At 45.0% G+C, this 26117-nt stretch overlaps 1 protein-coding gene and 1 long non-coding RNA gene across 2 annotated transcripts in view; one reads left to right on the plus strand and one right to left on the minus strand.

The window, feature by feature from the left end:
* Positions 1–26117, minus strand: part of srrm4 (serine/arginine repetitive matrix 4) — a 420499-nt gene that overhangs the window by 225672 nt on the left and 168710 nt on the right. The gene's annotated exons all lie outside the window — the stretch shown is intronic.
* Positions 10873–17360, plus strand: LOC129709300 (uncharacterized). The gene is made up of 3 exons (XR_008725489.1): positions 10873–12086; positions 15519–15565; positions 17264–17360. It is a non-coding gene; the product is annotated as an uncharacterized LOC129709300 (long non-coding RNA).

Genomic DNA, 26117 nt, shown 5'->3' on the forward strand with positions numbered 1-26117 from the left:
TGTGTCGTGAATCCTGCTCAAGAAAACAAACGGCCTTTAAGGCAGCCTTGTAAACGGCAAACCTTAACCTGCAGATCTCTCATCAGAGGGAAGATTGCACGTTCTTGCCAGTGAAGAGCGTCGCACAAATACCGAGATTCAATCACTTTCTGTTGACACTGTAATGAATCGATTCATTGCAAGGCTTCACAGCGATCCAAAGGGTTTAGAGGTGGACAGAATGAAGTTGGCCACTTTATTTAATTGAGAAATCCAGTTAAAGAAACACAACTCAATGAAAGGTCAAAAAGAGTCAGAGAAGAGCTTATATGGGTGCAAAGTCTTTATGAAGGATAAAATATGAATATCTTTTTATGGAATCCCTTTGGCAAAAGTATATTCAGTTCAACATCAAAGTTCAATTTCATTTTCAAAGCTCAGGGTCAACTTATACAGTAGTGATGTGATTCCAGGGAACAGCAACTGGGTTACAGGATGCAGTCATCATTTTTCTGGGAACCTCATATGATTGAGGGAATTCTGATGCCTGTGTCTAGTATAACTCCAGACCCACCAGAAAGCTGGGCAGCAATAGATGTGGGGGTAGGATGGGCTCAGCAGAACATGGAAACCTCATCCTCAGGGAATGTGGAGGATAGTAAGGATGCTTGCGGATGCTGGAATGGACACAATGTACATCTGATTAAAGTCCACTTCCAGAAGCTCCCTGAAAGTGGCAACACACATGAGATGCTTGCCTTCATTGGTTAGGGCATTGAAAATAAGTCAAGAAGTCATGTTGCAGATTTATAGGACTTTGTTTGGGCTGCATTTGGTGTATCAGTCAGGCACAGTTCTGATTACAGTTCCATACAGCTGCATCACAGGAAGGAAGTGGAGGCTTTGACAAAGGTGCAGAAGAGGTTTACCAGAATGTTGCCTGGATCAGCTGGTGTTAGCTATGAGGAGAGGTTGGACAAACCTGGATAGTGTTCTCTGGAATGCCAGAGGATGCGGGGAGACTTGATAGAACTGTATACAATTACGAGGTCCAGATAAGGTAGACAGTCAAAACCTTCTCCCTTGGATGGTAATGTTAAAGACTGGAGGGCACTGCTTGAAGATGAGATGAAGAACATTTAAAGAAGATGTGCTGGGCAAGTCTTTCTACACAGGGTGTGTTAAGTGCCTGGAGCATGCTATCAGGGGTAGTGGTGGAGACTGATATGATGGTGGCATTTCAGAGCTTTTAGATAGGTACAGGAAATGCAGGGATATGGATCGTGTGCAAGCAGGGGAGATCATTATTGCTGGTGTCATGTTTTGCACAGACTCCGTGAGCCAAAAGGTCTGTTCCTCTGCTGTCCCAAACCTGCCACTGGTTGGTATTCATGTTCTGACTGGTGGCACGGGTTGAGATATGCTTGTTATCTTTCAGATGTACATTTTCCATTGTAGCATTCCAGCATTGAGCAATTTAATGTTTCAATGGTGAAGCCTAGATCACCTGCAGCACATTCCAAAGCCCCCAAACTACAAAATCACATCCACAACAAGCAGTGTGAGATGATGATACAAATGTTTTCAACAAACAAGTACTCTCAGCTAACAAGAGACGGTTCAGTAAACGCTGATGATCAGTCTAGCTAATGTATCACCAACAGCATGTTTGTCATTAGATACCTAAAGTGCACAACCCTGCTTTATTGGTCATTGCTAGGTGATAAATGCTGCAGATTACTAGCAAGAAACAATCTAAAACCTATTTAATTATGTCAGCTACCTTCACTGATCGGAAGCATCCAAATGAAACTTTGACCTTTATGGGGCCTTTATATCTTCTGGAGAAGTTGCTCTGGGATCATGTCCATGTGCCAGTATTCACCCATCTGCCACTTCTTGTTATGGACTTTTATGGACTTGTTATGTACTTGTCAGGGACTTTTTCCCTGTCGTGTCTCCGATGTCGTTGGGCCTAACGTTGTGGAGCCGGTGGCGGCCTCTGGCTGGAACCAACCTGAGGGTTCCAGTCGCGGAGCCTACGGACCTGCCATCGTGGAGCTGGTCGACTTCGGAGTGGGGAGAGCTGTGATGGCGAGCGGCTGCGTCCCGACTTCGGAGCTTCGGAGGCTCCGGCTGCAGGCCCGGTGGACGGTAACAACGGGGGCTCGCAGGTCCCTGGTAGGAGACCGCTTTTCGGAGCTCCCGCAACGGCAACTTCTCCCGCCGGAATCGCGGGGTTTAAATCACTCGGAGCGGGGCCTAACATCACCTAGCGCAGCTTAAACGGCCACGGGGCTTACCATCACCCGCCGGAGGCTTTAAAATCCGGAGCCCCAGTTCGCCTCGATGTTGCAGTTGGACTGCTGGACTGCGCGAGAAGAACAAGGGAAGAGAGAAGACCTTTGCGTTCCATCACAGTGAGGTGGTGTTGGAGATTCACTGTGATGGATGTTTGTGTAAACTGTGTTAATTGTGGGCCTTGGGTCGCAGTATAGGCCGCAGGCAGGCCAGCGGTCGGAGCTCTTCCCTGGCGATCCCCGGCAAGGGATCCCTGACAAAGTCCGCTCCACGCCTGCTGCTAGAAGCTCTGCAGAAGCTTCACGATGTTAAACTCAGCAGGCCGCGGGTCGGAGCCTTTCTTCTGACTCCACGATGTTAAAGTCCATGCCGCGCCTGTTGCTGAAGCTCTGGGCCGGTCTCCGGGAAAGGTCACACCGATCCAAGTTGTTAGGCCCGATGGGGGGGAGGGGTGGCGAAAATGCAACTAGGAGAGAAGTCTCATCTTAGCCGAGGTAAGTGACTGGAAATGGTTTCCCCCTATTCCCCCACCCCCATCCCCCACGTAAAAACATACCAAGAGACATTAGCACATACATTTAGACATACTAAAAAAACAAAAAAAGTCGAAATGACAGACCCACTGCTAGCGAGGCTGCTGCGCTCAGCACCATGCGATTACGTACAGTATTATCCCATTTGATTGGATAGTATGCAAAACAAAGCCTTTCACTGTACCTTGGTACATGGGAGAATAATAAACCAAAGCCTAATCCTAACTATACTTAGCCAATAATATGTAACACAACTTGACATCAGTGAACTGGTGGGATTTGTGATGATGAAGTTGCGTAAACGGGGCAGATGGAAAGATCTGGACACTTAGAGAAATGTGGTTGACCCATAACAATGGTAAAGCCAACCTGTAGACCCGGTCCAAGAACGCAGGGAAGGTTATGGGGGTGTCAGCATTAATTTGTCCTGTGAAACAATAACACAATCTTCATCACTTCTATCATTTTTTCCTCTCTTTGCATCATTTGCTACCAATTTAAATGAAATCCTTTGGAGTTTGGTGCTTTTCCGAAACCAGGAAGAACATGTGCTCGCATCTCCTCGAGAGCAGGTTTGCTACACTCGATGTCCACAAGGTGTGTCTTAAAAAGTTTCCCTGAGAATTACCTGCACTTGGCGATCTCGCTGGTGTTGTTCCCAGGAGAGGTTATTTTTGGCATATTGACTGGAAGTGACAATAATGCATTGCACTGCAAATGGCGATTGCTGCCTCTATCTCTTTAGGTCAAGTTATTTTGTTTCAGCACTCCTCTCTTTGAGGTATGACGTGTTTCCTATTGAATTTATTTTACAGGGAACCTTTGGCATCTTTGCATTGCCTCACTTGTCTGAACAACTTCAGTTGATTGATAGCAATATTTTTTTTGGCTTCTCCCTCTTTTTCATTCATTTTTACTTTCCTTCTTCATAGCATTGAACTTCAGGTTATGTGCGAACACAATTACCAGTGTGCTATTATCTCATGTGGTTGTTGTCGTCTCCCTGTGTTGCTTATTTTTATTTGCCTCGAGCATGGATCTTGCAGTAGGAATAATCGCGAGGTTATCAGCATTCCCCACCATTACAATGAAAATTGCATAATGGGTTCCTGTGCTCAAGTGTATCAAGTGTAGCCGGCAATCAGAAAATTGCAGTTTGCCTTGCGTTGCCACTAGCTTCACTAGGCTGTTACCTAATGGACACATTCACCAATAACACACATACAACAGGGCTTTCAGTCTAATTCATTCATGCCTATAAGATGCCCATCTAGGCTAGTCTCATTTGTCCACATTAGGACCATCTCTCTCTAGTTCATAAGTCATAGGAGCAGAATTAGTCCATTCGACCCGATCAAGTCTACTCTGCCATACAATCATGGCTAATCTAGTTTTCCCTCTCAACCCCATTATTCTGCTTTTGCCCCATAACCTTTGATGACCTTACTAATCAAGAATCTGTGTATCAACACTTTCAAAATACCCAATGACTTGGACTCCACAGCTGTCTGTGGCAACAAAAACCATATATCTATTCCCCGATGATTTTAAAGACCTCGATAAGAGCACCCCTCAATCTCCTGTGCTCCAAGAAATAATGGCATAGTTTGCTCCACAGCTCCCTACAGCTCAGGCTCTCAGGTCATGACAAGATTTTGGTAAATCCTTTCAGCACCGTTTCCAACTTAACTGTATCTTTCTTATAGAAGGGTGACCAAAACTGAACACAATATTCCGAGTACAACCTCATCAATGTCTTGTACAACTGCATCATAATGCTCCAACTTCTATAGTTAATTCCCTGACCGATGAAGTGCCAAACCTGTCTTCACCATCTTATTTACCTGTGAATTCGGCAGCGACCAGAAAGATGCTACGACTCTTGGGGCAACTGAGGAGACGACTCACGACCATACAGGCAACACCCTGGCCACAGGTCGTGAGGTGAAGCCCATATGGTCGTGAGTAGTCACCCAAAGAGTCGTGCCTTGTTCTGGTCACGTCGGCGATCACCTATGACGGGTGCCGGCAGTCACCGAAAAAGTCACGTAAGTGGGACAGGCCCATCAGAGTACAACGGAGAAAGTGAAATGTGAGATATAGATGGTAATGTAGAGAGACATAGAACAAATGAATGAAAAATATGCAAACAAATAACGATGATAACTGTGTTGTTAACTGTGTGAGGTGAGAATGAGTTACAGACAATGAGACTCAACAAGACCACTGAAGCTGGTTCCGACTTGGGTGATGGAGGGATGGAGAGAGAGAGGGGGATGCAAGGATTACTTGAAGTTAGAGACATCAATATTCATACCACTGGGTAGCAAGCTGCCCAAACACACCAAGGATGACTCTTGCTGGTAACCCTCTCTCTTGCATTATCATGGTGCAAGAGTGGGTGTGTGCCTTACAGCTATGGGAGCAATATCCAAGTTCAGAATGAATGGGACCACGTGATGGGGGTTCAGCAGTTAAGGCAACGTTCAATTAACACCTCCCGCTGGTTTGGAAATTGGGAAAAAGAGCTTCTTGCCATATCAAAGATAAACATCCTCCCTGTGCAAGCATGGGTTATCTCAAAATGATTAGATACCACCCTCATTTCACAGACACACAAACTGGGAGGCAAGTTGGCTACTGTGAATGGTCCTGAGTAAGCAGGGTTGGGGAAGAGCTGACGAGAGTATGGGGAGAATAAAAAATGGTATTAATATTATATTAGTGTAAATGGGTGGTTGTGGTCAGCATGGACTTGTTGGGCCAAAGGGCCTGCCTCCATGCTGTATCTCTCCATGACTGTATAACTCTATAAACACACTTAATATTTAGTAAATACAGCTATCGGTGGAGTGATGGGAATTGAATCGGAGTGATGGTAAATAGAAGACTGGAGGCTTGAAGAATTTTACAGAGATAATGAGGGGGGTGAAAACATAAATGGTAATTCCAATTAAATAGCCAAAACTGCAGACAAGAAATGAAACCCAATACGAAAATGTTGGAGATATTCAACAGGTCAGGCAGCATCTGTGCTGAGGCAAACAGAAATAATCGTTTTGGGCAATGGCCTTTTTAGATTTAATAAGGTGACATTGGATCTTAATGTAGAAGCAACGTCAGGATGTGAGTGAGGAAAATCAAAAATCTGCAGATGCTGGAAATCTGAGATAAAAACAGAAGATGCTGGAAACACAACATCCGTAGAAAGGAAAAGAATCAATGTTTCAGACCGAAGATGTGTCAGGTGAATTAGGGTGTAGGTAGCAGAATTTCAGATGAAATCAGACCCTGTTTAAAATGTATGAATGGTGGTCTCGCTGAGGCTGCAGCAGAGTGCAGGGGGAGAAGGCTTTGTGATATCTGTGGCAGAGTTTACATTCACAACACCATTAGCGCTCAAATATACCCACCGCAGGGCTGCCAACTCTCACGCTTTGAGCGTGAGACTCACGCCCTCAAGCAAACTCTCACGCCCTCACGCTGATCAGAAATTTCTCACGCTCAGTGGTGAGAAATTTTGTGATCAACGAAAATTTCAAAACTCGGATAAACTGCATGGTCCGCGGGTGTTGGAGAGCCGGGGCTGCGGGAGGGATGGGAGCAGAACCAGCGGCGGGAACAGATGCGGGGAGCCGGGACTGGTGAGTGTTTGCGGCGCTGTCGAGTGTTTGCGGGGCTGACGCTGCAGCTCTGGCCATGGAGCACTCCGGACAGTGCGAGTGTCCCGGGCCGCGGAGCCGTTGCGCCGCTGCCGCGAGAGTCTCTGTGCCGAAGGGACAGACTCTCAAAGGGAGGTGGAGATAGAGAGAGGGGAAGGAGACAGAGAGACAGGGGGGAGAGAGGGGGGTGAGAGGAGAGAGAGGGGAGAGACAGAGGGGGCGTGAATGGAGAGAGAAGAGGGAGAGGGGGGGGGAGAGAGAGGTAGGGGAGAGAGAGAGGGGGGAGAGTAAGGTGGGAGAGTGGGGAAGAGAGAGAGAGGAAGAGAGAGAGAGGGTGTGAGAGGGAAGAAAGAGGGAAGAGAGAGGGGGTGGAGAGGGAGATGGGGGGGGCAAGAGAGAGAAAGAGTAGATAGAGACAGAGGAGAGAGAGAGAGAGAGAGGGGAGGAGAGAGAGAATCAGAAAGATAACAAGAGAGAGAGAGAGAATGGGAGGAGAGAGAGAGAGAGAGATGAGAGGGGGGGGAGAAATAGAGAGAAAGGGAGAGAGAGAGAAACAGGGAGAGAGAGGGAAGGAGGGGGCGAGAGATGGAGAGAGAGAGAGAGAGAGATAGAGAGGGAGAAAGGAGAAAGAGAGAGGGGGAGACAGAGAGAGAGAGCTGCAGAGAGAGAGATAGAGAGAGAGAGAGAAACAGCGAGATAGCGAGAGAGAGAGAGAGAGAGAGAGAGGGAGAGAGAGAGAGAGAGGGAGAGAGAGAGAGAGAGAGGGGAGAGGGGGGAGAGAGAGGGAGGGAGAGAGAGGACGAGAGAGAGAGAGAGGGGAGAGTGAGGTGGGAGGGAGAGAGGGGGAAGAGAGAGAGGGAGAGAGAGGGGGGAGAGAGAGAGGAAGAGAGGAAGGGGGAGAGAGAGTTAGGGGAAAGAGAGGGGGAGAGGGAGTTAGGGGAAAGAGTGGGGAGAGGGGGGGAGAGAGGAGGAGAGGAGAGAGGGGATGAGAGAGGGGGAGAGTGAGGTGGGAGAGAGGGGGACGAGAGAAGGGAGAGAGAGAGGGGGGGGGGGGGGGAGAGAGAAGAGAGAGGAAGGGGAGGAGAGAGAGGGGAGAGAGAGGGGAGAGAGAGAGAGAGAGAGAGGGGGGGGGGTGAGAGGGGAGGGAGAGAGAGAGGGGAGAGAGAGAGAGAGAGAGAGAGAGAGAGAGGGGGAGAGGGGGAGAGAGAGAGGGGAGAGAGAGAGAGGGGGAGAGTGAGAGAGGGAGGGAGAGAGAGAGAGGGGGAGAAAGAGAGGGGAGAGAGAGAGGGGGAGAGAGAGAGAGAGGGGGAGAGAGAGAGGGGGATAGAGAGGCAGGGCTGCCAATTCCCATGCATTGAGCGTGAGAATCACGCATTTCACCAAATTCTCACGCTGATCACAAATTTCTCTCGCTCTGTTGTGAGAAATTCTGTGATCAACGAAAATTTCAAAACTCATATCAACTGCATGGGCCGCGGGTGTTGGAAGCAGAAGCAGCGGCGGGGACAGATGCAGACGGGGAGCGGGGCTGGCGAGTGTTTGCCGGGCCGGTGAGTCGCTCACTGCAGCTCTGGCCATGGAGCAGCCTCGGTGCAAGAGTTCTGGGCCGTCGGAGGCGTCGAAGCGTTGCGCCGCTGCCGTGAGAGTCTCTGTGCCGAATTCGCCCAGGTGACCGGCATGGATCAGGCTGCGGCTCAGTGCATCCTGGAGGACAACCAGTGGCTGCTGGAAGTAAGTACCAAGCACTGGGTAGATACGGTGGAAGATAGTGGACTTCAAATGGAAGTAGTTGGTGAAAGCATCCTGCTTGCCTGCTAGATTTTCACTTACTGTAACTGGAGGAAAAGATTTCCCAATGTTGGGGGCGTTCAGAACCAGGGTCACAGTTTAAGAATAAAGGGGCGGGCAGTTAGGACTGAGATGAGAACAAACTTTCTTCACGCAGAGAGTTGTGAATCTGTGGAATTCTCTGCCACAGAAGGCAGTTCAGGCCAATTCACTGGATGTTTTCAAGAGAGAGTTACATTTAGCTTTTGGGGCTAACAACATCAAGGGATATGGGGACAAAAACAGGAAAGAGGTACTGATTTTAGATGAATAGCCATGATCATATTGAATGGCAGTGCTGGCTCGAAGGGCCGATGGCCTATTCCTGCACCTATTTTCTATGTTTCTATGCTTGAGTATATGGGAATAAAACTCACTTGATTTTGAAGCATTCATGCATGGTGGAGGTCTAATGTAGTCATAGAGTGATACAGTGTGAAAACAGGCCCTTCAGCGCAACTTGCCCACACCCGCCAACATGTCCCAGCTACGCTACCCGCTTTTGGTCCATAGCTCCAAACCTGTCCTATCCATGTATCAGTCTAACTTTTTCTTAAATGTTGGGATGGTCGCTGCCTCAACTACCTCCTCTGGCAGCTTGTCCCATACACCCATCACCCTTTTTGTGTGGATAAAGCTGCCCCTTAAAAAGTTACCTCTTAAAAATACTTCATACAAAAAACATTGAAATCATACTTCTACAGGGCACTAAAACATGATTTTAATCCATCAAATTTCAAAAAGTTCCTACCCTGGGAGGGGGGACACCCTTCTTCCACACCCTCTACCCACTCGGTTACTCCACTCCCTCACCACCAGGTACCCCCAAGTCCAGTGATCAGTGATCGCACAGCCTCTCCCCTTTCAAAAACGCTCCAATCCAATTTAAAGCATATATATTGCATTCAAGTGTAGGTTAAAAGACTCGCTACAGTATACACCATATTGCACAATTTCAAGCTGAAAAATGCAAATGTTCCATACCAATGGGAGGGGGATGCCCCCCCCCCCCCCCCCCCCCCCCGGTTGCTATACTCCCTCGGGCTTGGTCTCTCGCAATTTCTCACTCCCAACTCTCACCCAATGTTGGCAGCCCTACCACCGTGCCAAAAGCAAAATATGACTGATTTCATTTTGCAATGACAGGAGCTTTCCAATCATCTCTCAGCATTGAATGAAGTAATCAGCTTAGAGGATTACAATAGAAATGACAGAAATGTAATTGTTACTGTTCTGTGAAATGTCCTCTGTTAACTCATCTGAGCACACACGGTTTTTTGCAGAGTTTCTTTACTCAAGGATCATACAGACCAATCTTTCAAGAAAGCTGTCAAATATGGAAACAAAATAGTATATTTGGGGCACGTTGATGTCCCTGGAGATCTCAAAGTGCTTCACTGACGGTAAATCACTTTGGGGATGTGATTTGTGTCATTGTTAGTTATCCCTTTACTCGTTCTAATAATGGTGGTGACTTGTAGATTGATTTAACTTTCCGATCAGGTTGCTTAAACTGTGAAACAAATGGAAATTTAGGAACAATTCTTGCTCTGTGGCTTTGTGTGATAGCACTGAGCTAATTAGTCAACCTTTGATAATCCACCTGTACTTCACTTAGCCAAGCAGCCTGTTGTTAAATGATAATGTTTCAAAATAGTATGGACACTGGTTGCTATGCTGATAATATTCTCCCTCCTGCTGCTAAGGTAACATTGTTGTTGAAGACTCCCACGTTAAATCTGTGGTGAAGAGGCAGCAACAGCAAGTCTTATTAAATAAAATCCTAAGCAGTCCTTCGGAAACAAGAATGGCTTCCTTCCCCTTCGACACACAAAACTAAATATCATTAATTGAACGCAAACTACCAGTAGTGAGACTGACACAAAAAGCTGGAGTAACTCAGCAGAATAGGCAGCATGTCTGGATAGAAGGAATGGGTGACGTTTCGGGTCGAGACCCTTCTTCCAGTCACTGGTGGTGACTTGTACAACATTTATCAAAACTCATTACACATTGACGATAGACACAAAAAGCTGGAGTACCTCAATGGGATGGACAGAGAAGGAATAGGTGACGATTCTGGTCGAGACCCTTCTTCAGGCTGAGCATTGGATAATTCCGTTTTTACAAACTCAAGAACGCTCATGTTTACACTTCATGGCTAAATGCCTCTTCATTAATTTGCAATGTCCTCAAGAGTTGTCTGTTCCCAATGCTGTTCAGTATTTGACTGCAGGTTTAGACAATAAAACCATAGGTACAGGAGTAGGCTATTCGCCCCCTTCGAGCCAGCACCGTCGTTCAATGTGATCATGGCTGACCATCCCCAATCAGTACCTCGTCCCTGTGTTTTCCCCATATCCCCTGACTCCACTATCTTTAAGAGCTTTATCTAGCACTCTCTTGAAAGTATCCAGAGAACTGGCCTCCACCGCCCTCTTTGGCAGAGAATTCCACAGACTCACAACTCTCTGTGTGAAAAAGGTTTAGTTTAGTTTAGCTTTGGTTGAGGGATACATCACGAAACAGACTCTCTGGCCCACCGAGTCCATACCGGACAACAACAATAACACTGTCCTACACACACTAGGGACAATTTAGATTCATCAGCCTACAAACCTGTACGTCTTTGGAGAGTGGGAGGAAACCCAAGATCTTGGAGAAAACACACATAGGTCATGAGGTGAACGTACAAACTCCCTACAGACAGCACCAATGGTCAGAATCAAACCCAGGTCTCTGGCGCTGCAAGGCAGTAGCTCTAACACTGTGTTCGCCTGATCCTCTGTAGCTACCAGCCACCCATCTCACATTGCACGTCCTCCATGATTGGCTCCCATGCAGGGCTCAAACTCCAAGGGAACCACCATTCATGTCAGGTGACTTTCCCTCCTCTGTTCCACACACATGCCTCTAAGAATTGCTGAGTACCTTTAATCATCCGAGCCCCTGGGAAGGCTGGTATTACATGGCCAATGATCAACCGTTCTAGCCATTCAGTACATTCACTCTGCTCACACATGCTCAGCACGGTGGTGCAACGGTAGAGTTGCTGCCTTACACCACTAGAGACAGGGTTCGATCCTGACTATGGGTGCTCTCTGTAAGGCGTTTTTCTCCGGGATGCTCCGGTTTTCACCCACAATCCAAAGACGTACAGGTTTGTAGGCTAATTGGCTTCGTAAATCTGCAATTTGTCCCTGGCATGTGCAGCATAAAGTCAGTGTGCGGGGATCGATGGTCAGCACGAACTCGGTGGGCCGAAGGGCCTGTTTCTGCTCTGTATCTCCGAACTAAACTAAACTAAACTAAAAGCACTTGACATTAACTACACATTGGACATTCTATGTATTATAAAAGCCCACAACACAAAGTGGGTCAGTAGATTTAAGGCATAAGGTATCTTATATTACTTTTGATGACAATGCTCTCTGAAATTTGACCTTGCTTTTTCTTTCATCAGTTGAGCAGGTTGTCATTCTCAGTGACAAACGCAGGCAATTGAATCAGAGTCTCATTGTGCAAACACTGCAGCTTTTTTTGAAACATTCATTCGAATGCTCGCCTTTTATTTGTCCACACAGTGAGGAAGCCACACCTTGCTTACCTGCTGCAGCTCAAGGCCCTTGTCCGATGAAAGAAAGCTTGAGTCACTCGCCCCTACTTGCCTCAAGTTATGGGGCATCGCATCTCCCTGCCTCCAGCTGCTGAATAATGATTTATCTAACTTCAAGTAACAAAGGTTGGCACGGTGGCACAAGGGCTTGCAACGCCGGACACCCAGGTTCGATCCCGACTATAGCCGCTGTCTGTACGGAGTTTGTACTTTCTCACTGTGACCGCGTGGGTTTTCACCGAGATCTTTTGTTTCCTCCCACACTCAAAAGACGTACATGTTTGTATGCTAATTAGCTTGGTATAAGTGCAAATTGTCCCGGTGTGTGTAGGATAGTGTTAAAATGAGTGGGGATTGCTGGTTGGTGTGGACTCGGGTGGACGAACGGCCTGTATCTCTAAACTAAACTAAACTAAACTAAACTAAACTAAACTAAACTAAACTAAACTAAACTAAACTAAACCTTGCCTCACCCCTCTCTCTCCATCCCTCCCCCACCCCAGTCGTTGTGCTAGTTTCACTGTCATCCAGCTGAGTTTCATTGTCTGTCTAACTCATTAGCACCTAACCCACAGCCAACAGTGGCCCATTTCCTTGATCACCATTACTCTTTTGCATATCTTTCATTCATTTGTTCTATATCTCTCTATATCACCATCTACCGATCTCTCCTTTCCCTTTCCCTTCAATCTCAGTCGGAAGAAAGGTCTCGATACGTCACCTATACCTTTTCTCCAGAGATGCTGCCTGACCCGCTGAGTGACTCCAGCATTTTGCGTGTATCACCAGGTGCTCTCTGAGATTGATGTGATGGGCCCAGTAATCCCTTCAGCCGGTTATCTGCAGCTTGCACAGCTGCTGCGTCACTTTCTGCTCCCCTTGTGTTTGTGTTTATCCGTCTGGCAGTGGCCTGTACTTCCCCGCTGTGTTAATGAAGAGCTGGGTTGCTGACTTTTATTTGGGAGGGGAGGGAGTTCGGAGATCATGCACACTATAAACAAAGCATTATCTGAGCTGCTGGCAGGGTTATTGATCGTTTTCGGAAGTACACAGCAGGAGGTCACAAGCGATCACACTCACTGCACTGATGTCTGCCCTGTAACATTTTTTACACAGTCCATTCTCATCTATCAAGACTGGGCAGCCTCCAAAATGAAATTCACTGGCCCACTGTGATTATGATCAATGTTTCCAGGATGTTAATGCAGAACCACAATATGTAATTAAAACCAGACTTTCTTTGCATTATATCAATCTCCTTCAAGCATAACTAGTGCTGTTGCATCGAGTGCCAGCTGCTGGTTCTTTCCCCAATTTGTCCATTGTGTTATGGGTTTTAGAGAGTGGCTGAAAATGCAAACATCATGGCAGGTTGCAATGCCTAGCACGACCCTGCGGCTCATATGCCTGTGCTAGCCATGTGAAGGAAATACCTACCAAGTCCCAATTCACATTGTATATATTTTTAGTTATAGTTTTAGTTTGAGAGATACTGCGCGGGACCAGGCCCTTCGGCCCACTGGGTCTGTGCCGACTAGCGATCCCCGCGCATTTACACTCACTAGGAACAATTGTACACACACTAGGATTAGTTGCAAACGCTGGAAGGCAGCAACTCTACTGCTGCACCACTGTGCTACCCAATTTATTTTAATTTGTCTATTTGTTAATGTGCGGGGATCGTTGGACGGTGCGGACTCGGTGGGCAGAAGAGCCCGTTTCTTCATTGTATCTCTAAACTAAACTAAAAAAACGAAACTAAACTGTCCTTATTGTTCTTGTTCATTTCAGCATCAACATGAGGTCAAATATTGACTTCTGGACAATTTGAATCTGTGTGATCGATTTTGGACAATAACTTCAACTCCACAATTATTAAGACAAATCATTACTTAAAGTATGACACTGAGATTGCAGTGCAGCTTTGAAATATTTGACTCATTTATATTTTTGTGGTTCCACTGTGTCACAACAAGCCGCTATGCAAATCTACTCAAACATCACATTTTGCTAAACAGCACCTGCTTATTGGAAATCTGAAGTAACACGTGTGATTTGGTCCACAATACATTCATATAATACAGTTGTTGAATAATGAATCAGCTGCTGCCTGAAAGATGGCAAAGCAGAGTTGTTAAATATGTTCTCGACTGTGGCTGACAGATCGTTACATTACAAGGTAAACAACAATGCTGGAGAAACTCAGCGGGTGAGGCAGCATCTATGGAGAGAAGGAATGGAGCGAAGGATTTGTTCAGCATCTGCAGTTCTTTCTTAAATATTTTACATTATAAGGGATCATTGGGTATCAGAAAAGTGGAAAAGCAGTGTTGAGGCCAAGTGCGGCATGGTGGCGCAGCGGTAGAGTTGCTGCCTTACAGCGTTTACAGCTCCAGAAACCCGGGTTCGATCCCGACTAAGGGTGCTGTCTGTACGGAGTTTGTACGTTCTCCCCGTGACCTGCGTGGGTTTTCTCCGAGATCTTCTGTTTCCTCCCACACTCCAAAGACGTACAGGTTTGTATGTTAATTGGCTTGGCACATGTGTAAATTGTCCCTAGTGTGCGTAGGATATTGTTCTTGTGCGGGGATCGCTGGTTGGCGCGGACTCGGTAGGCCGAAGGGCCTGTTTCCGCGCTGTATCTCAAAACTAAACTAAACTAAACTGGGTCAGCTTGCATTTCAGCAATGGCAGAACAAATTCAAGGAGTCGAAGATGGACACAAAAAGCTGGAGTAACTCAACCGGTCAGACGCATCTCTGGAGAAAATGAATAGGTGAAGTTTCAGGTCAAGGCCCTTCTTCAGATGAAACGTCACCTATTCCTTTTCTTCAGAGATGCTGCCTGACCTGCTGAGTTACTCCAGCATTTTGTGTCTATCTTCAGTTTAAACCAGTATCTGCATTTCCTTCCCAAACAAAATTATAGAGTCAATTGGTCTTCTCCTGCTGCTGTTTCTAAAGTTCTATTGCTATCAAATCTATTCTTCTTTCTATTTTTTTTTACCAAAACACTTTATTTTGCTGACACAGTTTCCTCGCAACAATGTAGGGTTTTCTACTTCTACTTACACTCAAATCTATAGCGAGCGGAGAAAATTGCCAAATTATTCAACCATTTTCTCAATATACCAATTCTGCTGTAATCCTAGCAAAACAACTCGTTAGCAGCTCCTCGGTCACTTCAACAACAAAATGCCAGTCAGTTTAGTTATTCAGGAGTGATCGCCATGAGGTAATTGCACCTTATATGCTACTAAGGAACAGGTTAGTGGAATAAAAGGCTTCTTGAAATATTCTTCACGACTGTAATTGAAGCAGGCAGAGTCACAGACCTGAACTCAACACTTTGAATCTTAATGCTGCATTTTCATTTACCGCACACGAGAAAAAGGTCCAATGATTATCTTCTGTTTATTTGTTTATGCAGTTTAGCCATGGAGGTTATTGCGCTCCAATTATTGGACAGGTGATGGATTTTATATTGCAGAGTATTCATAAACTCAAGTCCCCTTGCAAAGAAATAGCTGATTCATTGATCCCAATCTTTTCCAAGTCCTTCAGCAGAACAATAAAAAACATATTCATTTTGCTTCCTCAGTGATATGGATTCGCCATGGCTCTTGTGTGACAAGCAACTATCAGCAGGTTCGTATGTTATTGTTTGCTCCAAGTGAAATGGAATTTTCAGTTGCTAAAACAGCCAAAGCAATGCTCCCTCATACACCACAAATCTTATAGAGGTGTATAAAATCAAGAGAGGCATAAATCGGGAAGATGCACAGAATCTCTTGCCCAGACTAAGTGAATCGAGGGCCAGAAGACACAGGTTTAAGGTAAAGGGGAAAAGATTTAATAGGAATCTGAGGGGTATCTTTTTCACACAAAGGGTGGTGGGTGTATGGAACGAGTTGCCAGAGGAGGTATTTAAGAAGGAACTGCAAATGCTGGAAAATCGAAGGTAGACAAAAAATGCTGGAGAAACTCAGTGGGTGCAGCAGCATCTATGGAGCGAAGGAAATAGGCAACGTTTCGGGCCCCGAACACTAATTTCTACTATCGTATGCACACTAGGGACAATTTACATTTATACCAAGCCAATTAAACTAAAAAACCTGTATGTCTTTGGAGTGTGGGAGAAAAACGAAGATCTCGGAAAAACCCACATGGTCACGGGGAGGGAGAACGTACAAACTCCGAGTCTCCAACGCTGTAAGGCAGCAACTCTACTGCTGCGCCACCATGCTGTCCTGTGCCCCGTGCTGAAGGAACAGGAGGGTGGTGAATCTGTGGAATTCTTTGCCACAGAAGACTGTGGAGGCCAAGTCAATGGATATTTTTAAAGCAGAGATAGATAGATTCTTGATTAGTATGGGCATCAAAGGTTATGGGAAGAAGGCAGGAGAATGGGGTTAGGATGGAGAGATAGACTTGATGGGCCTTTGGAAAGGATGCAGGGAGGCTTACCAGAGTGATTCCTGGATTAGGGGGTATTACCTACAGATAGGGGGTGGACAAAGATGGATTGTTTTTTTCTGGAATGCAGGGTGATCTGATAGAAAGGTGTACAATTATGAGAGGTATTGATAAGGTAGGCAGTCAAGACCTTTTTCCCAGAATGGAGAAATCAAATACTAGGAGGCAAATCTTGAAGGTGAGTAGAGCAATGTTTAAAGGAAATGTGCAGGCCAAGTATTTTACACATTGGCTTGTGAGTGACTGGAACACAATGTAGATGCTGTGCTTAGTGATTTTGCCATTTGAAAGTATCTTGGACATGCATACAGACATGCAAGGAGAGGAGGTTTGGGCTACGTGCAGGCAGACAGGTAGATGGTTGTGGCATCATTGTGAGCTGAAGGGCCGGTTCCTGGGCTGTATTGTTCTATGTTTAATGTTCCATGGACCTGCTTGAACAGAACCAGCCCATTGGAATGGGCTTTGTGTGAGTCCCTTACTGCTGTAAGTCTGAATCCTCAAGGTGGCTTTCCATGACCCCTTTCACTTTGATCATGACATATCCCAACCATAGAGTGCTTCCCAAACCATCCATGCAAACATTGTTCATAACACACCCGCTATGACTTACATTGATTCTACACACAGTGAAATGATCCACTCTATCTCCAATATCTTTCCTGATCAATCTACAACATTATTTCTAATCTTTTTCTTTTATTGACATGTTTATTACATGTTTTGAATTTATTTTCATTGAATATGCTTTTAAAGCGTAAAAATGTTTAATCCAACAGATTTTAATTATGTTACGCAAGCTTAACGATGTACAACCGTGTACCATTAAACTGACTGATTAATTCAATGCTCTAATTATTTTTATAATAGATAAAGACTTTATAGAAGTGAGATCGACCGACTGACCATATGGTGCCAGCACAATAACTTGACTCTCAACACCAGCAAAACCAAGGAACTGATTGTGGACTTTGGAAGAGGTTGAATGGGGACCCACAGTCCCGTTTATATCAACGGGTCGATGGTGGAAAGGGTCAAGAACTTCAAATTCCTGGGCGTGCATATTTCCGAAGATCTCTCCTGATCCCAGAACACTGATGCAATTATAAAGAAAGCACATCAGCGCCTCTACTTCCTGAGAAGACTACGGAGAGTCGGTATGTCAAGGAGGACTCTCTCGATGTTCTACAGGTGCACAGTAGAGAACATGCTGACCGGTTGCATCATAGCTTGGTACGGTAATCTGCGCGTCCATGAGCAGAAAAGGCTGCAAAAAGCCGTAATCACTGCCCAGTCCATCATCAGTTCTGACCTCCCTACCACCAAGGGGATCTATCGCAGTCGCTGCCTCAAAAAGGCTGCCAGCATCATCAAGGACCCACACCATCCTGGCCACACACTCATCTCTCCACTGCCAACGGGTAGAAGGTACATGAGCCTGAATTCTGCAACATCCAGGTTCAGGAACAGCTTCTTCTCCATGGCCATCAGACTATTAAACACAACTTCAAACAAACTATGAACTATAACAGCCTCTTGCACTTTATCTGTTTACTGATGTGTATATATATATTTTTTGGTTTACAGACATACTGATTTGATCTGTATTTCTGACTACAATATACTGTTGTGCTGCAGCAAATGCCAGAATTTCATTGTCCTATCTGGGACACATGACAATAAACTCCCTTGACTCTTGACTCTATTCTGGTAGCTTTTCTTTCTTGTTCAACAGATATTGGCTAATGTATGTTTGAGGTCTCGGCATTGAGTTATCCAGCCTTTACTATTGATAAAAACAATGTTAAGAGTACAAATCACACATTTTTCTACCATGCCTGCAGCATATTTATTGACAGTAATGCACAATGCAACAATCTTCTCTACAAATTAAATTAGCATCCAGAAAATCATAACAGAATTGATCTCGGAAGGAGACAATTGGACTTAGTGAAGATAGACACAAAGAGCTGGAATAACTCAGCGGGACAGGCAGCATCTTCGGAGAGAAGGAATGGTTGACGTTTCGAGTCAAGACCTTTTTTCATTCCTTCCCTCCAGAGATGCTGCCTGTCCCGCTGAGTTACTCCAGCTTTTTGTGTCTATCTTCGATTTACGACATGATACGGTAGAACTTTATTTATTCCAGGAGGGAAATTGATCTGCCAACAGTCATAAAAACACAAAATACATGAAACATGAAACTAAAGTGATGAATGGAAAGGATTGTGGATGTGCAAAGGTTTGGGATGGGGGTGTCAGTCTCAGTCTCAGTCTACCCCACAACAGAAGGGAGAAGGAGTTTAAACCAGCATCTGCAGTTCCTTCCTGCACATTAAATTTACTGAGTTTCCCCACTGGATCGATTACCTATTCCCACTCTTGCAAACCCCTCGTTGGCCACGAATTGATGCCCAAGGATCTATGAGACATTTCACGCATGTGACTTCCTTGCCTTGCCATTAACCGATTAATTAACATTATTGAATCTATTATTGCAAAGGGAACACCCCAGAGATCCACATAAGAGTTAGAATCTTTCAGATAATCTGTAACACACCTTTGTGATCCTCGAGTCATTTTATTTGGCTACCACGGTTTAAAGAGATATCCCATTCTAGTCAGACCCCATCTGTGTTTATCTCCTGTCTGTTGTTTGAGTTGTAGCAGCTAGTAAACAACAGATGAGCCAGTACCGTGGGTTATGTCCAGCAGGGCCATAGATCTGGGTACAGATTATTTATGGATCTGTTGCTACCTCTGTTGGAAGTATCGACTATATAACAAAAGCTACTATTCCCTGCAATGAATAGTGAATAGCTCTGGCCGCTGTGGTTCTTGTCAAAGGGGGCATCAGTTAATTTGCCGTTTGTTTTATTATGCATTCATTTAGTCTGTTCAATGTTTCATCGGCTAGAGTGCAATTTTGGAATGAAGTTGTCGACCTGACAGTCGAGGTGTTTTGCAAGAGGCGTGTAGAGTCGGCAATCCTGCACTTGTTTGTCATTCCGCTTACTGCAGTAGAACTTCAACACCGTGCCAAACAATCTTCAAAAGTGCTCAGTCATCGGTTGTGCCGCTGAGATTGGACAGATCTGTGTTTCAATCACTTTGTTGCCAGAGTGGAACATTTCAACTGAGATGATCACAGAAAGCATTTATTGATAGGATTACTCACTCATCTTCGTGTAGCGTGTAACAACTAAATGGATATCACACATTATTCAGACACCCTATCTGAGCCTCTGAGCCTAGTATCCACAGTGTACAGTGAACATCTATAATGTTCAACCTCGCTTGCTCAGGTAACGTGACAGACAATATTACCACAGTGTCAAACGTCACACCCACTCTTCTTCACTTTACCAGCAGGTAAATCACATCCACCTGGTCCTATAAAAACTGTCTCTCAAATTAGCACCAGTTTCCTTTGTATCAAGGAACTTATTTTTTCTGTTAGGAACATTTTCTCTGTTACATTATCTGACAAAGCAGCTACATTTTTTCATACAATGGGCGGTGGGCGTATGGAACCATTGAGCTGCCAAGAGAGGTAGCTGAAGCGGGGATCATTGTTTAAGAAACAATTGGACAGGTACATGGAAAGGACAGTTTGGAAAGATATGGAGCAAATGCAGGCAGGTGGGACTAGTTGACTAGTTTATCTGGGACATATTGGCCGGTGTGGGCAGGTTTGGCCGAAGGGCTTGTTTCCACGCTGTATCACTCCGACTCAGACTCTGTGTTAGATGATTTTTGATGCAATTCATTTAGAAACATAGAAAATATGTGCAGGGGTCAGCCATTCGGCCCTCCGAAGCCAGCACCATCATTCAATATGATCATGGCTGATCATCCAGAATCAGTACCCTGTTCCTGCTTTCTCCCCATATCCCTTGATTCTGTTAGCCCTAAGAGCTATATCTAACTCTCTCTTGAAAACATCCAGTGAATTGGCCTCCACTGCCTTTTGTGGCAGTGAATTCCACAGATTCACAACTCTCTGGGTGAAAACGTTTTCCTCATCTCAGTCCTCAATGGCCTACCCATTACTCTTAAACTGTGGTCCCTGGTTCTGGACTCCCCAACAACGGGAATTTTTTCCGGCATCTAGCCTTTCCAATCCCTTAAGAATTTTATATGTTTCTATAAGAGACCCTCTCATCCTTCTAAATTCCAGTGAATATAAGCCCAGTCGATCCATTCCCTCATCATATGTCAGTCACGCCATCCTGGGAATTAACCTGGTAAACCTACTCCCTCAATAGCAATAATGTCCTTGCTCGAATTAGGAGACCAAAACTGCACGCAATACTCCAGGTGCGGTCTCATCAGGGCCCTGTACAATTCAGTAGGACCTCCTTGCTCCTATACACAAATCCTCTTGCTATGAAGGCCAACATGCCATTAGCTTTCTTCACGGGCTGCTGAACCTGCATGCTTACTTTCAGTGACTAATGTACAAGGACAACATCGGTCTCGTTGCACCTCCCCTTTTCCTAATCTTCTTGTTCTTGCCACCAAAGTGGATAACCTCACATTTATCCACATTATACCAGGGACGTGCTGTCAGGGGAGGCAGGGGAGGCATACTCCAATAAAAATAGATGTTACGAAAAGTAAAGAAGAATGATAAAAAAATTAAATAAATACTAAGATTTCAAGTCATGTCAAGTCAAGTCAAGTCAAGTCAAGTTTATTTGTCACATACACATACGAGATGTGCAGTGAAATGAAAGTGGCAATACTCGCGGACTTTTGTGCAAAAGACAAACAACAAAACAACCAAACAAATTATAAACACAATCATAACACACATATTCTTTTACATAATAAATAATGGAAGGAAATACGTTCAGTAGAGTTAGTCCCTGGTGAGATAGGCGTTTACAGTCCGAATTGCCTCTGGGAAGAAACTCCTTCTCACTGGATTTTTCCACTGATCTGTTATAAATGTCATTTCTGTATGATTCCAATCATTTTTTATAGGCAAAATCACCAAATTTGTGGAGCTCCGCTGCAAATACAGGGAGAGACGAGAGGTGAGGCAGCGACGAGTTGAGCCTCCCCTCTGATTGCGCAACCCCTCAGAAACTGGATGGAGGGCGGGCATTAAGCGTGTGCCTGTTATTATCGCTCTGTATGTCACCAATGTAATGTTTGTAAACTTCTTCATTACATGTCCTCGCCTTCCATAGTCCAGGTAACTTCTTTCACGTATAAAGATATTTAGGTTCGCTGGTCTCGTCATAAAACTGCAATGAAAAAGCACCAGGGGAGGCAGCGATGTAACTAGTAGAGTGGATACGGGAGAACCAGTGGATGGGTTATATCTGGACTTCCAGAAGGCTTTCGACAAGGTCCCACATAATAGATAAGTATGCAAACTTAAAGCACACGGTATTGGGGGTTCAGTATTGATGTGGATAGAGAACTGGCTGGCAAACAGGAAGCAAAGAGTAGGAGTAAACGGGTCCTTTTCACAATGGCAGGCAGTGACTAGTGGGGTACCGCAAGGCTCAGTGCTGGGACCCCAGCTATTTACAATATATATTAATGATTTGGACGAGGGAATTGAATGCAACAACTCCAAGTTTACAGATGACACGAAGCTGGGGGGCAGAGTTAGCTGTGAGGAGGATGCTAGGAGGCTGCAAGGTGACTTGGATAGGCTGGGTGAGTTGGCAAATGCATGGCAGATGCAGTATAATGTGGATAAATGTGAGGTTATCCACTTTGGTGGCAAAAACAGGAAAGTAGAATATTATCTGAATGGTGGCCGATTAGGTAAAGGGGAGATGCAACGAGACCTGGGTGTCATGTTACACCAGTCATTGAAAATAGGCATGCAGGTGCAGCAGGCAGTGAAGAAAGCAAATGGTATGTTAGCATTCATAGCAAAAGGATTTGAGTATAGGAGCAGGGAGTTTCTACTGCAGTTGTACAGGGTCTTGGTGAGACCGCACCTGGAGTATTGCGTACAGTTTTGGTCTCCTAATCTGAGGAAAGAGATTCTTGCCATAGAGGGAGTACACAGAAGGTTCACCAGACTGATTCCTGGGATGGTAGGACTTTCATATGAAGACAGACTGGATAGACTCGGCTTATACACGCTAGAATTTAGAAGATTGAGGGGGGATCATATAGAAACTTACAAAATTCTTAAGGGGTTGGACAGGCTAGATGCAGGAAGATTATTCCTGATGTTGGGGAAGTCCAGGACTAGGGTTCACAGTTTAAGGATAAGAGGGAAGTCTTTTAGGACCGAGATGAGAAAATCATTTTTAACACAGAGAGTGGTGAATCTGTGGAATTCTCTGCCACAGAAGGTAGTTGAGGCCAGTTCATTGGCTATATTTAAGAGGGACTTAGATGTGGCCCTTGTGGCTAAAGGGATCGGGGGGTACGGAGAGAAGGCAGGGATAGGATACTGAGCTGGATGATCAGCCATGGTCATATTGAATGGCGGCACAGGCTCGAAGGGCCGAATGGCCTACTCCTGCGCCTAATTTCTATGTTTCTATGTTTCTAATCTGTGGTAGACAAAAATGCTGGTAAAACTCAGCGGGTGAGGCAGAATCTATGGAGCGAAGGAAATAGGCGACGTTTCGGGTCGAGACCCTTCTTCAGACCCTTCTTTTAATCTGTACTCACTTTTATAACTGACTGGTTGCATGTGGGCAATTCCAACGCAGAGGAACACAAGAGGCTGCAGAGAGTGGTTGGCTCAGCCTGGTCGATAGTAGGCACAGTCCACCCCACCTACGATAACCTCTACATATGGCAGCTGCCCCAGGAGGCTGACATCTATCACCAAGGATGCCCACTGTCTCCCATGCCCTCTTATCACTGCTATTGTTGGGCAGGAGCTACAGAACACCACCATGTTCAGCAACAGCAACGTTCCTCCAATTATCAGGTTCGTCAACCGACCTACACAAGTCTATTCCTACTCCGGCAACAGAAGACAACTGCCCACCTCTTGGACTACAATGGACCTATTATCTAATTGTGTATTTTATTGCCAGGGTTGTGATTTATAGTCAATCTCTTTGTATTTCTTGTAGAAATGTATCATTTATATTTAATTTATGTATGAGCAATTGGCCTCCAGAAGTATAAGGAGTGGAAGAAACAAAAGGAGATGGTTGGTGGCTGAAAGGAAAGGATAATCCTGAGCTGGGATAAGCTGTCTAATTTAGTGATATTCACCAAAGAGATTCCAGAGATACGTAGGAGGCAAGGGCTTGAGGAAGGGAATTTTAAGAGTGGGAGAAGATTACAGAGAGAGAGAGAGAGATGGTGAGGATTGTGGACAAATGAAGAGGGACTGTAACGATGTTTAGGAAGGAACTGTAGATGCTGGAAAATCAAAGGTAGACAAAAATGCTGGAGAAACTCAGCAGGTGAGGCAGCATCTATGGAGCAAAGGAAATAGGCGACATTGTCTAAGGAAGGGTTTCGGCCCGAAGCGTTGCCTATTTCCTTCGCTCCTTAGATGCTGCCTCACTCCCGCTGAGTTTCTCCAGCATTTTTGTCTACCTAGGGACTGTAAGAACATAGGTTTAAGGTGAAGGGGAAAAGATTTAATAGGAATCTGAAGGGTAACTTTTTCACACATAGGGTGGTGGGTGTATGGAGCAAGTTGCCAGAGAAGGTAGTTGAGGCTGGGACTATACCAACATTTAAGAAACAGTTAGACAGGTACATGGATAGGACAGGTTTGGAGGGGCATGGACCAAATGCGGGCAGGTGGGACTAGTGTAGCTGGGACATGTTGGCCGGTGTTTCCACGCTGTATCATTCTATGACTCTATGTCTGTTGGGGTTCCAAAGACAAGGAGGAAGACACTGATCAACCAGCCCTCTGCTGCAACCCATGTGATACAAATACAAATCATATTCTTGAATGAAGACACAGGAAGTTTTCAGTTTTGGTGCATTGAACATAGTAAATGTGCCCTGCTATGTTGAACAATTTGGGAACTACAGGTTCAGATGGCTGGTGCTGGAATCTGAAGCAACAAACAATCTGCCAGGAGAACTCAATGGGTCACACAGCATCTGTGGACTGAAGGCTGAGCCATGCCATTAGAGTCATAGAGTCATATGATACAGTGTGGAAAGAGGACCATCGGCCCAACTTGCCACATCAGCCAACATGTCCCAGCTACACCTGCCTGCATTTAGCCCATATCCCTCCAAACCTGTCCTATCCATGTACCTATCTAACTGTTTCTTAAACGACGGGACAGTCCCAGTCTCAACTACCTCCTCTGGCAGCTTGTTCCATTCATTCACCACCCTTTGTGTGAAAATTCTATCAACAAATGTTGCTTAACACCCAGCAGATTATTTTTTCAGTATGAGTAGATGAATCTTCTACATTGAGAAGTTTCACATTGGGAGATTCAGCAAAAATACTATGTGGCCCAAATTGCTGAAGGATGAGACAATTGCTAAATATTAGTAAGTTATAACACTTCCTAAACAATAAGGCATCTGCCGGAAAGCCTTTTGATCATTCCATATGTTTTGAAATTTACCACACCAGTAACCCAGATGACCTTTTATCTAGCTGCAGAACTGATAAATAAGTTATCTCTGTCACAGCAGCTGCCTGCAAATTTTCTGAAACACCGGATTTAATTGTTAGTTATCATCTTGCCTGACACTGAAAATAATCATCTTGCGTAACCCTGCAGAGATATAATGTGACACCAGGACAATCAAGGGAGATTTCTCTGTTCATATCACAGTATTAATCTCCACACATCTTGAAGGTTGGAATCCTGATTATTTAGGTTTGCCTCACAGAGTCTGCCCTTACCAGAATATTCTCTGATTTGATCTTTGTGGACTGCAATTTTACATTAAAATTTTGCTGGTTGCAAAAACTCCGATATGTGAGAACAACGGACGTCGAACTATATATCGTTTCTTAAGAAGGAACTGCAGATGCTGGAAAATCGAAGGTAGACAAAAGAGCTGGAGAAACTCAGCGGGTGCAGCAGCATCTATGGAGCGAAGGAAATAGGCAACGTTTCGGGCTCGAAACGTTGCCTATTTCCTTCACTCCATAGATGTTGCTGCACCCGCTGAGTTTCTCCAGCTCTTTTGTCTACCTTCGAACTATATATCACCAGATCACCAATTATAATCAATTGACTGGAGCAGAAGTATTTGACTTTATTTCATGGTGGAGAAATACGGTGGCAGAGGCAGGATTATAAAGCTTTTGTTGAAAAAGAAGATTATGAAAAATAAGTACATTTGCTCAGTACAGTAATGTACAGTTCTTAAGTGATAATGCAAATGCTGGATGCGATCAGCCCAGACCAGCTCCAAATCAAGTTCTGCAGATGGAATCAAATTTCCAACCTCTTGGATAGATTGAAATTTGCACACATTTCTACACATGTCTTCAAAATATCAAATATATTCAGAAGGAATTAGATGTTCTTCAGGATCAAGGAGAAAGCTAGAAGGGGGACTGTATTTAGGCAGAGAATGGCATAAATTTCAAGATTACAACACAACCATAGAAATATAGAAACATAGAAAATAGGTGCAGGAGTAGAGGCCATTCGGCCCTTCGAGCCTGCACCGCCATTCAATATGATCATGGCTGATCATCCAACTCAGTATCCTGTACCTGCTTTCTCGCTATACCCCCTGATCCCTTCAGCCACAAGGGCCATATCTAACTCCCTCTTAAATATAG

This window comes from Leucoraja erinacea, chromosome 25 (assembly GCF_028641065.1).
Source record: "Leucoraja erinacea ecotype New England chromosome 25, Leri_hhj_1, whole genome shotgun sequence".
Classification (NCBI taxonomy): domain Eukaryota; kingdom Metazoa; phylum Chordata; class Chondrichthyes; order Rajiformes; family Rajidae; genus Leucoraja; species Leucoraja erinaceus.